Here is a 15,250-nt window from a genome sequence, read left to right on the forward strand (position 1 = left end):
AGACAATGAAGATAGAAACTGCCGGCAGTGAGCCACATCTATTCAAATGTAAACGTCCGATTCGTGTTGTTAGGCATTCAAATAAATCAATGCTCATGGCCAAGTTTGTGTTGACAAGGACACCGACGCCTCCAACACCTCTTTTATCGCATGTTCCGAGGAACAATTCTTCTCCAGTGTCGAAAACGGCATGGTGAGATTCGTGCTTTCTTGTCTCGGTCAGACCAATGATGTCGTACTTGATCATTCGCGCTTGTACCATCAGGTCCTCGATGGATGCATCTGATGCTAGCGTACGTGCATTGAAAGTACAGATGATCATTTTTGTCTTCCTTCGTTGTGGCAGCCGAGTTTGGCCTTGAGATTTTGTCGGCCTCTCCTTTCTCATCCTTCTCAGTGCTGCCATGTCGGTGAAGCCTTCAGGGTCAGGTGAATGAGACCAGTTGTAGTTACTGGTTTTGGCACTACCTCCACTACCCATCCGTCGCCACACTCCAGGACGCTTTCCGGACCTGCGTGGCAGCTCCGTCCAAGACTCACGCAGGACTGAAGAACCACAGAACAAGATAAGCGGGACTCTCTGAGACCTTGGACTCCAGCTCGGCGGACCCAGGGACAGAGTTTCTCTGCTTGCTCCCACCAACCACAAGTGACAAAGGGATTCTAATCAGGAGCCCCACCCTATCCTGCCCTGTCTGCTTCCATCAATCACCCAGGGATCGGATCGCGCACAGAAGGCCCACCCTACCCAGATAAATACCCCACTGGCAGACTTCCACTATCGACACTACCTCCGCTACCCAGCCGTCGCCACACTCCAGGACGCTTTCTGGACCCGCGCGGCCGTGAAGCAGCCATGCGACACATCATAAGACACTAAATACCCATCTTCCGGAATTGTCATACCATATTTGATAGGGTTCAAATATGGTAACACCTACAAGGATGATTAGAGGTCACCCCAAAAGCCTCTATCCCTCTCGGAAAGACTGGCAAGCTACCAAGAGTATTCCGCCCGCACGTAAGAGCCTGGCAAGCTATCCGTTGTGTATTCGATATGCCAAAACCAGTAACTATAACTGGTAACCAAAACACTCATTCAAAAATATTTATGCCAGAGATGGAAAGATAGTACAGAGGTGAAGGCATTTGCCTTGCACTTATACTACCCTGGTTGTATAACCAGGACCTCATGTTGTCCCCTAAGCACTGCCAGGAGGGATTTCTGAGCACTTCCTTGTGTAGCCCCATATAAAATATGGGCCAAAATAGAAATCATGCATATATTCATTCCAAGTGCTTTATGATGGCCAAGATATGAAAATATCCTAATGGTATGAAATGAGTGGATAAAGAAGTCTTGGTTGCATGCAAACAAAACAAAGAGTTTACACAAAATTTTTGACATATTTGTTGTTTGGGGGGCACACCCAGCAGTGCTCAGGACTTATTCCTGGGTCCATGCTCAGGGATCACTTCTGAGACTGAGTTTATCTTTTGGTAGCAATACAATATATAACTTCTTGATAACTTTCTTACGAACCATATGTGGTTCCCAGGTCAGCTTTGTGAAAGGCACACACCTTGTCTAATGTAATGTTTCTGCATTTCATTGACATCTTGATTTAATTGTTTTGCTAAATATAGGTTTTACCTCCATAAGGACAGAGTATATATAGTATGCCTGCAAATAAGTATATGAATAATTATGCATAAATATGAATATGTTAATCTGTTATTAGTTATATGTCTAAAAATGAAAATAGGTTAATGGAAGCAATATAATAAATATCCTTTAATTATTATACTAAGTAAACTTACATGATTTTTTTTGCTATGTTTTTGTTTTGTTTTCTGCTTTTGGGTCACCCCTGGCTGTGCTTAGGGCTAATTCTTGGTTCTACACTCAAGGATCACTCCTGGAATACTCGGAAGACCATATGCTGAGGATATAACCTGGGTGAGCAGCATGCCAGGCAAGTTTCTTATTCCCTGTATTGTCACTAAGGCCCTCAAATCTACCTTTTTATCTACTAGAAGAAAAAGCTTTTGAGATTCAGTTTTACTTGTGGTGGTAGCAATACAATAGTTAGCTTCTTGATAATTTTCACTATCTTCAAGTATGAAATTCAAACACTACTGCTGTTCAAATCATAGTGTTTCACCCAAATTAAAAGATAAACAGTGTATAATTTCCACCACAAATTATAATATACTAAACTCTAAAATTGCCTTACCATTTTAGAATTACTGTCAAATATCATAATTATTGACATTTCCCTGTTAATTAGGAGAAATAAAAACATCTTGATGTCATACATTTTTTTATTGTCAAAAACAAGAAAGCAGGAAAAATTTTTAGAATTTCAACAATAGTCCTTTATACAAATTTTCAACTTCTTTCCTCTCATATATTTTGCGGTACTAGAAAGTATAAGTGTAAAATTGACTTGAGCAGATGAAAGTTTAGTGGACCGGTGAAAGCATGAGTTTCTAGACTAACAAGTTCAAACTGCTCTGAAAACATCCTGTTTGGTTTTGGTTTTCACTGGGTTCTTTCTCTGGGAAATCATGTCATGTTCAGTCTTTTCTTTATATCCAAGATTGATCAACAGATATGGACCATTGAGTTTTTACAGTGTAATATTTTTTTGTACATAGTTCTAGTTCAAGACATAGGTATGGGGTAATTTTATTGCTACTTTGTAAAGATGCATAAGCTTTAGACTTTCAGAAATAACCAATTTATTACCTTTAGAGTGTTTGCTGAGAGTGAAAATAAAGATTCACCTAAGAGGTTACCACAGAAAGACAGGTACTGGCCACGGAGGTCTTTGTTATATATGCCAATCATATATATATATAGCAGCAGACATACACACATATATGAATATATAAATGGATATATATGAAGTTGGAAGAACTGATATTTATATCTATACATATATACATAGGAATCAATGTACATATATATCACTTCTACTTTTATATATATTCATATATATTGAAAATACTGATAATATATACTATCAGTTTTCTAATTTCATATATTCATATATGTATTTATATATTCATATATATTCATGTATATATTCATGTATATCAGTTCTTCGAATTTCATTTCAGGTTCTTATTTCCTTGCTGATATTCTGTTTGGATACTTATCCAAAGTGAAAGTGGGGCGTTAACTTCTACTATTATTGTGCTGTTCTTGAATGATTTCTTCAGATTTATTAGCAGTAGCTGTCCAACAATTGCTGCCCCTTCAGTGAGTGCATATATTTGTTGATAGGAACTATGTCCTCTTTGTCTATTTATCCTTTAAAAAATATATAATCTCCATCCACATCTATTGTTTTATTTTAGATTGAATTCTATTTAGTCTAATATGAACAGGTATGTTTTCTTTCTGCAATATACATTGGTTTACATGTTGTTTTCAGTCTTTCGTCTAAATCCATATTTATCATGTGAATTCGGTGCATTTTATATAAGTAGCAGAATGATGATTTTTCATTTAGTCACTCTGTGCCATTTGATAGGAGTCTATATCAGTCTATTGGCACTTATATTATTGATGTGAGGAAATTAGTTGTCACTTTCCTATCAAAATTTGGGTTATTCTTAGAAGATAATGAAAGAACAAAGTGCTTTCTTAAACACAGCCTACCCTAGTTTGATCACAGCATTCACAGTGGTCCCCCCAAATTATCCAGGAGCACCCCTAAATACAGACTGGTGTGGTCCAAAAAATGAAATGATGAGAGTATTCTGTCCCAGGGCTAATTTAGATTTATTCTGCTTGTTTCTATCTATGCAGCATTTTATGAGATACAACAAGAATTTTTCCTGCACTTAAAACTGCAGTTTTTGGTTGTGACAGAATTTCTCTGTCTTTTTAAATGTGTGCCTTTCTGGAAATCAAGGTCTTTAGGGTTCATTGTGTACTTATTTTTATACTTTTTAAGACATGTGAGCTTTTGATATCAACAAGTGAGCAATCTGTCACCTTAAGCGTGTTGGTTAAGAGTGAAAACCCAGTGTCCACCTAATGTCACCGCAGAGAGATAGTTTCCAGTTACACAGGGTTCGGAAGTCACAGCTGCTGCTGTCACACTCTTTGAAGAGTGTATACTAGACTCTTACACCTGCCTGCTTTCAGCTTGCATCATCAGACTTACTGATTAGAAGAGATGTACATTACAAACAGAAATTCAGAAATTATGACAGAATATGTCTTTTTTTTACCCTGTCTCCCTCATTAACCAGTTTGTGTTCTATAAAATCAGAATATAACAGTGTATACAAGAATGACAAGAGTCATTCTTGTGATGCATTTAACTTTATCCAAGAACAAAAAAGCAAAAATTTTTTATATAATTTCTGTGGTCAATATTCATGGTTGAATTTGCAATTGCTAAACTTGCCAGAGTAAAATGATATCTTTTTAAAAATAAAATAAATATGCTCTACTAAGAAAAACTTACTTTAGCACAATATTATTCAGAATCAGTTTAAACTTAAATAAGTTTCCATAGATACTTAATTACTTTGTGTGATCTTCACAAACCAAGTAATTCAAATAAATATTTGTAACCAAATGGAAACTTTTGATCTGCTTCTTTCCTCTCTCTCTCTCTCTCTCTCACACACATACACACACACACACACACACACTCTCACACACACACTCTCTCTTTCTTTTGCTCTTTCTCATTATTTCTCTTTCTCTTTTCCTTTCTTTTTGATTGCTTTCTTGCTTCTCTCATTTTTGGATAGGAAGGAGACTGGGCTATATCCAGCAGTGCTAGGTGACTATTTCTGGTTCTGTACATTTTGGGTTGGCTGCATGTGAAACAAGTGCCTTTCCTCCTATATTATATTTCTGGTCCCAATCTTGCCTTTTCTGAACCATACTTCAAAGTAACTAATTTTTTGCATTTAGTAATTTTCAAGAATAATAATTTTGAAAAAACTTGAGATCACCTGATAACAATTATACAAATATTTGCGTGTAGCAGAATTGAGTAAAATTATGGTCTTTTAAACACACACTGAAATATTGCAAATGAAATTTGTTGGATAAAAATAAGGTTTATGGATTATACTATTGTCAACCTCTATGTCTTGTTTTTATGCTCCAGTTGTGTAATATTTTGAAAATGGGAAAACTTAAGTGTACAATATGGCACAGTACAACATATTATTTTAGCAAATATCTGTCAATCTACATTTATTTCAAAGTCACTGTCACTGTCACTATCCTCCCATTGTTCATCAAGTTGCTCGAGCGGGCCCAGTAACGTCTCCATTGTGAGACTTGTTTCAAAGTAAAAGTTGAAAACAGAAATAGAGGCTGACAAGATATAACCTATTTTATTCTATAGGTATTAGCAGAGTAAAAAGTATTATCGAAAGAGGTCAACAATTTCCCAGAGTTCTTAATCCTAGAATTTTAGTGCCACATGTTTTCTAGGCCCAAAGAGATTTTTACTTATGTTCATCTGTATATTGTATATTGGCAAGTTGTTTCTCTCTGTCACTTTCTATTTGTGCTTATATATTCCACATAGAAAAGTGTAAACTATGTTCATACAAAATATATGGATATATGATATTATATACATGGATATAAATTATATTTATATATGATACAAATAATGGCATTTTTAATTTGTATTTCTTATTCTACATATTGTAAAGACTATCTCACTAATATTTATGACAAATATCTTACCAATTTTCCTAGGAAATGTTTAGTTCACTCTGACAAAAAAGGAATCTCTTGCATTTTAATAAATCATGCACTTTAATTACCCTTAGAATTGAAAAATAACAGTCTACTTATGCGATGGTTATTAATTTAACCATTTATGTTGTTTCTTATTACATATTTGACTGTTTTAAATATCAATATTGAGATAAGGAAATTTTAAAATATTTTGGTTTTAGTGAAATCTGTATTTTATGAAATTTAACTTGCACTTCTTCCTTTCAAGACGGTGATTTACACAATGATATTTTTCCACAGAGAGGAGGGGTTGTCTTCAGATGTTGACCCAATTCCAAAGTGATTCAAGACGCTGGTTAGGAAAGAGCCGATTTAAGTGACAGGTAAATGTCACCAATACAGCTTATGCCCAGCCTGAACCCTTCTGGTCAATAAACCGTCTGATGTTCTCACTTCTCTCTAGTCTCTCCACCCACCCCTTTCTCATGGCACCATAAACTCATTCTTCTTTCCCTCATCTCAAGGGTGTTTTTCCTAATCTTGTATATATAGTTTTTTGGTTTATTTTGTAACCCGAGGCTATCAACAGTTCTGCACATGAGAGAAGGGGAACTGGTGATTTATATATCAAATCCTGGGGTACTTTTACTGTAGGCCTCAAATCTTTCAGTAGGCCTAAGCAAAACGTGGCTCCCAGCACAGAGCGGCATAAATCTGCTTGCTTACCACAAATGTTCATGGTGGGGGAAGAAAATGAAAGTATGCCAAACTTTTAATTTTATAAACACGGAGAAAACAAATGGAGATCAATCATTTTGTTGTGTGTCTATAGGAGCAGTTTTTTTTTTATTTAATTCACCTTTGAAATAAGAAACAGCTAAAGAATCATTTAATCATTTGTTTTGTGTTAGGAAACTGTCCTAAACAAGTCTTACGAAAATGGGAGTCCACTGCCAACTAGTTTTAGCCAATCAGACTAGAAGTTTCATGCGGGAGTTCGATATTGCCCAGCCCCTCTGGGACCACCCTGGCAAGGCTCACGAATCATAGAGTGCAGGGACTGAGGAGGGTCAGGAATATGCACTGCATGTACCTTAACCTCTTTGTTATAGCTGAACCCCGGGCAGTCTGCTTTTAAATGGGGTGAGTGTTGGATTTTTATTTACAGGTTCTTAGTTATGGATCAAGGTCTCTGATCTCCAGACACACTTTATGTTCTAGTTTGCATTTGAAGTTTCCACTAGGAAAGAAAGTCATAAGAAAATAATGTGTAAATTGATATATCAATTTTCTAAATAAGACAACTCAATTCACAATTATAATAACTAATTCTATTGTTAAAATGAGAAAATGAGCAGCTATTGTCAAGTTGAAAGAAATGAAACATTCAGGAATGTGTCAAGACATTTTAAATTAATTAATTAATTAATTATTTTACAAAGCTGATTATGATTGGGTTTCAGCCATATAATGTTTCGACACCCATCCCTTCACCAGTGTAATTTCCCAGTACCAGTATCCCAGTTTCCCTCCCATCCATCCAAAACCCCCTCACCTCTCCTTGCTTCTATGAAAGGCACCTCTCTCTCTCTCTCTCTCTCTCTCTCTCTCTGTGTCTCTCTGTTTCTCTATCTCTCTGTCTTTTTTTCTGTGTCTCTGTCTGTCTGTCTCTTTTTCTCTCTCATTTTAGGCATTCTGTTTTGTAATACAGATGCTAAAAGCTGATATCATGAAAATCTCTTTATATACTTTCAAAACTCAGTTCCTGTCCAGAGTGCTTATTTCCAACTAATGTTGTCAGAATGGATCCTCCTCTGTCTTAACTACCCTCTACCCTTCTCGCCCTTGTGATGTTTTTCATCCATTGACCAGTGATCCTGACCTGTTTTCCCTGGCCTTGGATATTAGTATCATACTGTTTTTTTAATCCCACAAAAAATGCAGTCATTCTATATCTGACCCCTCTTCTGACTCATTTCACTCAGCATGAAACTCTCCAGGTTCATCCACTGATGGGCGAATTTCATAACCTCATTTTTCCTAACAGCTATGTCACATTCCATTGTGTAGATGTACCATAACTTCTTTATCCATTTGTCTCTTCTTGGGCATTTGGGTTGTTTCCAGATTCTGGCTATTGTGAATAGTGCTGCAATGAGCATAGAAATGCAGGTAGTGTTTCTTCGGTGCGTTTTTTGATCTCCAGGGCATATTCCCAGAAGTGGTATTCCGGGTTAACAGGAGCTCCATTACTAGTTTTTTGAGAAATGTTCATATTGTTTTCCCAAAAGCCTGGACCAGAGGAAATGGAAACACATCTCCTGCTCACGGATTGGGACAATTAACATTGTTAAAATGTCAACACTCATAAAAGCATTGTACAGATTCAGTGCGGTCCCTATAAGGGTACCTATGACATTTTTCAAAGAAATTGGTCAAACACTCATGAAATTCATATGGAAAAATAAATCCCCACGAATATCTAAAGCAATCCTTGGGTAAAAGAAAATGGGATGCATTACTTTCCCCAGTGTTAAACTGTTCTACAAAGCAGTAGTAATTAAATCAGCACGGTATTGGACTAAACACAGAATTGCACACCAATGGAATAGAGTTAAATATCCTGGCACAGATCCTCAAGTATATGATTACCTAATATTTGATAAAGTAACAAGAAATATGAAGTGAAACAAAGAAATACTTTTTAACAAGTGATACTGGGAAAATTGAACAGCTGCACGTAAAAAAATGAACTCTGACCTCTACCTGATACCATGCATAAAAGTCAGATAAAAATGGATTTAAGACCTCAACATCAGGCCTGAATCCACAAGGTACATAAAAGAAAACATAGGCAAAACTCTCCATGACATTGAAGCTCAAGACATCTTCAAGATGAAACACTGCAAAGATTAACAAATGGGAACTACCTTAAACTAAGAAGCTTCTTCACCTCAAAAAAAAGAAGCAGTGACCAAGATATTAAGAGAGCCCATGGAATTGGAAAAACTATTTACCCAGTACCCATCTAATAAGGGGTTAGTATCAAAGATATACAAGGCACTGATAGAAGTTTACAAGAACAAAAAATCCAACCCCATCAAGAAATGGGGAGAAAAAATGAACAGAAGCTTCCTCAAAAAACAAATTCAAATGGCCAAAAGGCACATGAAAAAAATACGCTACATTGCTAATCATCAGGGAGATGCAAATCGAAACAACAATGAGATGTCATCTCACACGGCAGAGACTGGTACACATCCAAATGAACAAGAGTAACCAGTGCTGCTGTGGATGCAGGGAGACAGGAACCTTCATTCATTGCTGGAGGGAATGTCAAAGACTTTTTAAGGTGTTTGGAGAGACAGTACAGCAGGTAAGGCATTTTCTTTGCTGTAGCCAATGCAGATTCAATCCCCACTGCCAGAGTGGTCTGCTAAACCCGAAAAATGATCCCTGAGTTAGAGCCAGGCGGAAATCTTGAAGCACAATGGGTGTGGCCCCAAAACAAATGAGCACAGGGACATGTGTTCATGGAACAGTGGAACAGTGATGGGATGCCCCTCTGGCTTTCTCTTTCGATGTAGATGAGAAAATGAAGCAGAAATCAGAAACTCAGAATGAGAAACAGAGATATTAATGACTCACTGAGAAGGAGAAAGATAAAAAATCTACACAATATGTAATCCAAGAGTCAGGGCTGGATTAGAATATATTGCATGTGAGCCGTGGATAGAGACTGCCTGTGTTTCAAACTCAGTGGCTGTGGAAAACTCCCTAAATCTATTAATCCTTAGCATTCTCACTGTTAAACTTTCTTTACTTATGTATCTTCATGAACAAGCTTTCTCTAAAAATCAATCACCTGCTTGTAAACTATATCCGTTAATTTATATTTTAACACAAATAAAATGTGTCTATCATCATTATTAAAAGTGGAAAATTCTTTGTGCACTTACCTCTGATTTGTCCTTGTTCCATATAATTTTTAGATGATTTTGCTGTTCAGACATTAAGAAAAAACATCACTCTGTCCTTTTATGACAGTGAAAATATCGACATGACGCAAGCACAGTGAGAATTTCCTGTATTGTGGTTCTAGAACATTTTAGAAGTTAGTGATTTTAGTGCTTCTTGCTGGTATTATAAACAATGTCTCACTGGTAGACTATCTAAGAACTTTGTTTAAATAGAAATTTTTATTTCTTTTTATATTAGGTATCTTTCAATCCTGCTTTTGGATTCCTTCACCTCTAGATGAACTCCAGAATCAACACTTGGAAAAAGATACTTCATTCTTGTTTATTTCACCTTTGAGAGATTGTCTCCCATGGCAGGTAAGTGTGGATCAAGTTATAAAATTAAAAAATTTAAATAGCGAAAAATATACCCATGGGTATATTTGGTGCAGGTTATTTTGGAAACAAGTGGCTTTTATTAATTTTTTAAAAAGAATTTTACCTGATATCAGAATTTTCCACTTTGAATCTTCCTGATTCTTTATAGAAATTATTTTGTGAAGTTTCCCCAAGAGTTTTAAAATATGGTTTCTGATAGGGACAGTCCTACATCCTGAATAGAAATTTATTTACCAGGCTAGGCTTTGAGAAACATTATTGCAGCACAAAAACAAAGCCAACTATTAATAAAAACACTTAAAAGTGCACTTAATATCTTCATTTACTGTTTTGTGTGACCTCCTCAAGTCACGCAGGCATACATTTAACCTAGTGAGCTCGTTAATGAAAATATATTCTGGAAGCATGCTGCATTTAATGCAGAATACTCTATGTTTCGGGATTAGAGGGAGCTCTGATAGTGGTGTCTGTCGGCCACCGGCCCCCTCCAGAGACATGGCCTGGAAGAGCAGACTGGATTGTTTAATATTCTGACCAAGCCATGTGGAGCTGCCTGGTCCTTGAAGTGCTGGAGGCCTCAGACCCAGTGTTGCCAGGAGAAGGGGATACGGTCCTAATGGTCAAACCTGGGGCCTCACACTTGCTTGCAATCAGGCAATTTCTGTGAGCAGTTCATTTTGAATATGAGAAAATGTGATGCTCTTATGAGAACAACAATTGTTTAGTGGGAGAGATGTGGCTCAAGCGGGTGGAGGGCATTGGCTTATCTGTGCAATGTCCTTATTCAGACTCAGCCCTACAGGGGAAAAACCAGTCATGCCCATGCACTGGAGTGTTAGATCCACATGCTGGGAGTGGTTTTGGGTCCCCGGCATATTTAGTGTGGTCTCTATAAAAATGATAGCATGTGGGTCAGAAGCCAGTTTAACATTAAAATATTATAGTTCCTTAGATACTATCTGGGGAACCTCTCACCACACCAAGCCCAGGGTGTCCCAACTCTTCTCATTCCCATGTGACCTCAGGATGGTAAGACCAGCCAAGCTCTCGGATATGGATGCATTACAATTAGGAGAAGCGAACATCTCCAGAAGTGTTATTTTCACAATGAGAAAGTATGATAAATCAAAGACTCTGAGGCTAGCAAACTTATTTTCTCACTGGAATCTTTATAAGCATAAATACTTTGAAGAAGTAACAATTATAATCGAGCCTTAGTTTTCTTATGTACCAAGGGAACGCATACATTCTTCCTGTGAATTTGTGTAAAATTGAAAAATCAATCTCAATTATGTAAGTGCATAAACAAAATTTGTTGATCTTTCCTACCCAAGATCTCATTTTCTTTTCCAAAATTTTAAAGATAATATAGCAAAGCAATTGTACCTGGATGATCATTATGGATGATCTCCCTGCAGACTAAGAAGTATGTCATGTAGAAATGTTGGCATTTGCAGTCAGAGTAGAGCACTATGCTATACATTATATGAGGTTTGCCTTACACTGACCAGGTTGGGATTGATTCCTGGCACCATATATGATCCCTGGAGAAGCATCTCTGAGCACACCTATATGTGGCCCCAAAGGGGAAGATTGGCATTAGGGAAAATTATGAAGTTGACATCTTAGCTTTCTATTTGGAGACTAAAAATCTACAAAATGGATTGATTCTTAGTTCATTGTTTGTGATTTTTACGAACTGCAACTCCCATGATTTTCTTTTAAAGTGTTTCCTTTCTTTTCTTTCTCTCCAGCTTTTCGGACCACTCACTGGAGGTGGATCTCTGGAATCTTAGGAATATTGTGCCTTTTACTGATGACACTTTTAGGAATTTTGTTGAATAAGTGTAAGGTTTTGTTGGAAATGTGTAAAAATTCTGATAAAGTCATTTAATTTTAAAGGTTTTATTTTATTACTGTGTAGTATTTTTCATAAACTAATTAATTTTCTAATGATTTTGTGCAGCACATTCAAATCAAAGTATTAAACCAACTGCTTCGCCAGAATTGCAGAAAGGTAGGATTTAAATTTTGGAAAACATTGATTGAAAAAAAAGTTAATTTCACATTTTTGTCACAGAGAATTATGATTTCACATAGCAATGCAAGTGGACCTAAAAAATACAAGGGCTGGAGTGATAGCATAGCAGGTAGGGCATTTGCCTTGCATGCAGCCGACCCGGGTTTGATTATCAGCATCCCATATGGTCCCCTGAGCACTGCCAGGGTAATTCCTGAGTACAGAGCCAGGAGTAATCCCTAAGCATCGCTGGGTGTGAGCCAAAAAAAAAATATGTACTTCATAGTTTTCAAATATAAAAATTATAAATTACATTGAATATGCATATTTAATTTATATTATTATATCATATATTAAATACATTCAGTTAGAATGCAATGACACAATTTTTCCTTTATACATATTAAAATATAGGTATTTCATTTATAGATATTCAATTTTAATGATTCATCAAAACCAAATTAAATTAAATATTAGTTAATTCAAATTATTTCCTTGTGGTTGCTCAGAGTCTATTGTTTATACTTGCTTTCTTTTGAATATGCTTCTTTATGACTTTCAATGTGGTAAAAAGATTCCTTGTTCAGTGAAATCAAGCTCAAAACCCCAATTTTTTCATTTTTCTAAATAGCACTATGTTGTCTAGATTGTCTCACCATTTTTTGTGATCATACGTTATTTCATTTAAAATTCTTTTCTTTTTTTGTAGCTTTTGGGAATATAAAAGTTATATATAACACTATGTATAAGATTAAAGCATGCAATGTGCTGATATGATAAACTTTGGTAATATGAGCCAATGTCATTAGCTTTAAGCATGTCATTGAGTTATCATTTATTTGTATAGTGAGAAATTTATGCTCTGTGGTACAGGCTCCAGTGCCATGACTTAGATGACTAAGAAAAAAAATGTTTGTAGCTCTATCAGTAAGTTGATGGGAATTCTTCATATGCTTCATTCAATTTTCTTTTGAAAATAAACTATCCTTTTAATAATACCAGAATCATCCCTACATGCCTTGCTCTTTATGCTTCAGGAAATAGGCTTAAATATCTTTCTTCTTTAAATACCCTGTGAATAGAATTTACTATTTAAACAACAAAGCTCAAGCCAGAGTAGTAGTAAGCTGGGAGGGCTTTTGCCTTGCACACTGTGGACCTGCCTTCAATATCCAGCATTCCATATGGTTCCTTGTGCACTGCCAGGAGTAATTCCTGAGTACAGAGCTAGGAGTAACCCCTGAGCATCAGCGAGTGTGACCCAAAAACCCAGAAAAATTAAAATAAAAAAAATGAACAACAAAACTCAATTTTGGGTCACTTCCTGAAAAAAGATATTTCTAGATAATTCTCTCCTCATCTTAAACACCAATGCTCTTATCTATTTTATATCCTGTCCCACAATATTTTAATATACTCCATTATTGGGACCAAAATGTCATCAGACTTTATTAATAAATGATTTGGAAATTAGATAACTCAGATTGGAAGTTAGATATATATTTCTCTATTCATCTATCTACCTATTTATATATACATTAATTTGCCCTGAACAATAATGTCTGTAGAGTTCCAATATAATTTTTTTTTGGTTTTCCACTCTAGGCAGTTCTCAGGGGTTACTCCTTATTCTGCCTTCAGAACCACTCCTGGCAGTCCTGAGGGGACCATATAAGATTCTGGGTATTGAACCCAAATGACCGTATGCAAGGCAATCACCCTACCTGTTCTACTATCTCTTAGGCCACAAATTATCAGTAAATGCTTTTCAAAAGACTTAATAGCCCTGAAAAATCAGAATCTCTTAATTCATCAGTGATGTCTTTTCTCTTAGGTTATTCTGACTGCTGCTATTCTTGTCCAGAAGGGTGGATTGGATATCAATGCAGATGTTACCTTTTTTCCATTGAGCAAAAAAGTTGGGAAGCAAGTAGGACTTTCTGTAAAGCCAAGAATTCCAGTCTCCTTCAGATGCACAGCGAAAATGAATTGGCATGTATTTAATTCTACTTTTCTCCATTTTCTGACTGAGGAAAATATTATCTCGTATTTCATAATACTATCTATGTAAACTGAATAATGTGATTCACGTTCTGTAATGGATAGTTATTTTGAATGTTGACTCACAAATGTGCTTTGCTCCAAAACTATCATTATAAAACCTGCATAGCATTTTTTCAAAGATGTATATTACAGAAACAAAAATCAAGATATATTCAATACAGTAGGAGAGAATTTTCAGAGAATTCAAGAAGATCTACAAGATAAATGTTCTTATTTTTATTTAAATCCTAACTAAACAAGTTTGTGATTCTAGTTTACAATGGAGTGTATAGGTACTTTTGTAGCTGTGGGTATTTTGGGTATATTTTATTTAAAAAAATATGGGAAGTAAGTTCATGAAAATTCCAATTCCTTGTATCATAGTGCTTTCCAAGCAGGGCTCATGGGAGCTGAGCCATTATCCGTGATGCTCAGCCCTATTGTGCCGGGAATTGACTACTCCATGAGAGCCGGTGGATTCAGTGCTTGGGATGGCTGTGTTGTGCTGCCTGGCTGAGCAGCACTGATGGTCACCACATCTACTCCAGCAATACTCTAGGGGAGAGGGGCGACATGTGATGCCTGAGATTAAACTTTGAGACCAGTGCACATAAGGCACATGCTAAAGTAGCACTGGTAGCACGGTCCTCTCACTGTTCATCGATTCACTGGAGCGGGCCCAGTAACATCTCCATTGTGAGACTTGTTGTTACTGTGTTTGGCATATTGAATACCTCACGGGTAGCTTGCCAGGCTTTGCCGTGCGGGCGAGATACTCTTGGTAGCTTGCCATGCTCTCCAAGAGGGGCAGAGGAATCCAACCTAGATTGGCCAAGTTAGTCGTGTGCAAGGCAAACGTCCTTCCACTGTGCTATTGCTCCAGCACGTGCTAAAGTATATTTTATTAAAAAAATACAGGTCTTAATATTTTATACCTAAAGTTCTTCTTCACTATGTCCAGTTTTAAGCTATTTCTCCAATTCCCATAACCCAATTTTTAAGGAAACAAACAAAAAATATTCCACCAGCTGCCCGAGAATTTAGGACACTGCTGATTGGGGATCCAGTTTACTGACCCATGAAAGAAGTGGCCCATGA

The sequence above is a fragment of the Sorex fumeus genome, unplaced genomic scaffold, assembly GCF_029834395.1.
Source record: "Sorex fumeus unplaced genomic scaffold, SorFum_2.1 ptg000003l, whole genome shotgun sequence".
NCBI classification, from domain to species: domain Eukaryota; kingdom Metazoa; phylum Chordata; class Mammalia; order Eulipotyphla; family Soricidae; genus Sorex; species Sorex fumeus.